Genomic DNA, 3636 nt, shown 5'->3' on the forward strand with positions numbered 1-3636 from the left:
CGTTATGTCCTTGTGGTGGCACTGCCCTAACGTACACAGTGCGTGGCAGTGTTGGTGGTTTTGTTACAAATTGTGCAAGCGACGCAATTTTATGAATGCAATCCGGATTTAAGTACTTGGTTTGATGTTAAATGTAAATCGATTTTATATCCTTCCTGATAGGCAACTATAGTGTATTATTTTTTCCTTTAAACCTGTGACTATCTGGGACGCATTTGCAAAAGAAAGTATTAGGTTTTATACCACCATGAGTGTTAAAATATTCCCTTGAGTTTGTAGTTTCCAAATGGGTGAAAAGCCTTATCTTTTCGCTTTTACAAAATTGTTATAGAATTAAATCAAGCAAATTTTAAAATTTCATCAAACTAGTCGTATAAAATCAGCTGCATCAATAAAGATTGCTACATTGGAACAAGGATTAAAGATTTCTAATAACGGTTTAGTAGTATAAATTGTAAGGTTTTTCGTTTTGTAGCATATTCATTCATTGGAAACATATTCTATATCATTCTTCGGGTTGGAGAAATTCTTCGTCCAACAGTTTGCGTACAGAGAAACTAATGCTATCAAATGATAGCGTTACACTTACTAAATAGCATCACTCGATTGCAGGAAATTAATTTAAGAAGCTCTGGCCGATTCACTCCACAGCTCAAGTTGCCACGGAATCGTTGCGAATGGAAGCATTCATCCTCTCAACACCAACGATGCAGCCCCATTCCACATTCCCCCATCCACTTCGGTACTACATTGAAATCATGCAAACAATCACTCGGGGCACGCCGACTCACGCTCGCTGATCCTAGGCAACCATTTCAGACCGCCTCGAAAGGCGCTTTTCCCGAAACGCGAATGTATTTCTTCCTAGTGAGGTGCGCCTTTCACCTGAAACCCACGATGACGATGACGAATGTGAACACTCTGACAGCATACCGTACTCACAACGGTGTGTGGTTGCTTTTCTTGAGGACATTTCCTCACCTCCCACCATTTTCCGCGCTCTCTGAAGGACCCTGATTGGGCCAGTTCTGCCCCTCGTACCGTGGCACCGGGCGCTATTCGTCATCGAGTAAGACATCGGTGCTCGGTTGGAGCCGGTGGTCCTTCACAGCAACTCCCAAGCGAATCCTTTGCTCAAGCATCCGTCAGGATTTGCAGTCAGGAATTGTCATCACCGAGCGTCTCACGTCCGACCCGGCACAGGAGCTGGTAGGAAAATGGGTTTGAATGCCCACTCAATACCAGTCGCTGACGTCGGCTTGAGCTTCACGCTCGTCATCTTTATCGTGCCGTTACATCGTCCCACCAGCGTCCCACCACCACCGGAAGAAACAAGGGCAGCTCTTTGGAGAGGCAAAATTTCGTTTCAAGTATTACACAAATTCAATAAACAAAACACCTACGGAAAATCCGCCGGCAAGCAACCGGTGCGCGCGGGATACATTGTTATCGCGCCAAGGACTCCAAACGGGAGCCGGCTGTCCTACTTGAGACTTCGACATCTTGGAAAGCATTTCCGGTGAAATGCGGCTTACAGCATGGGAAGGAAACAAAAAAAGCAGCGCACGCGAAACACAACACAATCAACCGAACCGTCGGTTCGTGAATGTTTACCTTTTCCACGCTTCTTTTCCATTAGTTGTTTGTCGGGGCGAAAGAGGTCCCAAAAATGGTGGCCTACCCGTCCCGAACGTTTGGCACAACGCACCCCCGCCCGAAACCCTTTTCGGTTGCGCCACGATCCTCCTCCCCTCACCCTGCGACCCGCGCATCGCAAACAACAAACCGGACAAAGAAAATACTCTCAAAGTATGTTTCCTCCATTCGAACGCCGACCTTTTTCGGGGTAATCTTTTCACCGATACTTTTATCCTTCGTTTTTGGAGACGTTGTCAAACCCGTTGTCGGAGGAATTTACCTGTTGCCACTCGAGCGATCCGTTGCGTTGTGTTTTGGTTCTCGCAACCGAAGCTCATAACAATCGGTGCTCCACGGCTTACGTCGGCGTGTAACATTTTCCTCCTGCAAAGCGTACGCAAATCTCCTCGAAGGCATCAGACTGCGTTGGGCAAACAAAGGTGGTGCCCGAAAGAAAGGGATACGCATGTTAAAAATGGCCAAATTTTCGATTGTTTCCAGCACCTGCGGAGGAGAAAGATTGTTGCACGAGCGGCATGTTGCGCTCGATGTTTGGCAAAACCCGAACAGTAATGCTCTTACAAGCTGCAAGGGAATTTATTTTTAACCCGTCGCCCACGGCCTCCGGAGTTTGGGTCTATACCAGAGGAAAAGGATGCGCGGAGTGTAGGTGAAAGGTCGAGAGTAAATCAAATCAAATCAAATACTACCAACCACGCCCAACGGCCGGCGAATGGCGCGGATAAAGGGTAGAATGCGCCACGAAACGAGACAGCCCTGCGGGAAACGGCACTCAGCTCCCCTTAATTTCCACCCGTTTCACACTTCTTCCACCATTTGTTTAACCCCTCTGGTCCACAAGCATGTATGTCGCATTCTTGTACTTCATGCACTTCCCCTTACTTCGCCTGTCCCGTCCACGATCTAACGCAGTGAGCAGCTACGCACACTATCTTCTCCTCTATTCCGAATTCCGCCTCCTGCTTCAAACAAAGTAGTTGAAGCTTAAGGTGTATCGAAAGCCAAGTTTTTTGACGTTTGTATTCTTGTCTACGTTTCTTAACCATGCGAATATTTTGTCGAATCAGTTTTTCTTCTGAAAACATTGAATAATCTAGATGCAAAATACATAAAAATACATCCCAAATTTTTGTTGCAAGGATTTAGGCTATCCATTTGGCTAATAATAGCAAAGAATCTAATTCGCATGAATGGTTTTGACATTTCGGTTTGCTTCAACACTTACCACATAACCTTGAGTTCAACAACGTTGGTATAAGCTATCAAAACGTCATTGCTGTGTTGTGCTGATGACTGTGTGATGTCGACTGGTGTGCAAAAAAATGTACAGAAAAGTGTGTTTATTGTTGAAATGTGGTAAGAAATCTACCAAAAAACCAAAATAGGTAAGTAAGATTCCTTATACAGTAATCTTTAATACCTCCAGCAACACCTTGTGGTCCAGCATTCATGGTAAGTGTAGTACAATTGTAATTGCCTATTCAAGGCATTAACATAATGTGTTTGCTTGTCTTTTCTTTTGTTTCAAGGTTCAGTACAACAACCTGATGTAAGATTAGTGAATAAAGTGAAATTGTGATAAAATTAAAGAATAAATTGTTTCGGGGTTTCGTTTGTTTGATGACATTTCAGCTCCGGGCATTGGCTCGGGTAAGGGAGCATGGTTGGAAGGGTATGGAAGGGGAGTGGGGAAGCTTGAAAAAGGGGAAAAAGTCACTCAACAACGCACACAACCAAACAAATTCCCTTAACAAAAATACTCATGTTAAGGGTGTGTTATAGGGCTTGTTAACGTAATTTTTTCCAGCAGGGAGGTTATAGGTGGTTTTTGGAAGGACAGGGTGGAACGGAAAAAAACACCACTGACTGTCAGGGAAATGCGTCCCAAACCAGACGCTGGAAGCCTGTTGCCGTGATGTTGGTTCCCAGAGCAACTATGTTGGGATGCTGAATGTTACCTTGTGTTCCAGCCTTGGT

The sequence above is a fragment of the Anopheles coustani genome, chromosome 3, assembly GCF_943734705.1.
Source record: "Anopheles coustani chromosome 3, idAnoCousDA_361_x.2, whole genome shotgun sequence".
In the NCBI taxonomy this organism is placed as follows: Eukaryota; Metazoa; Arthropoda; class Insecta; order Diptera; family Culicidae; genus Anopheles; species Anopheles coustani.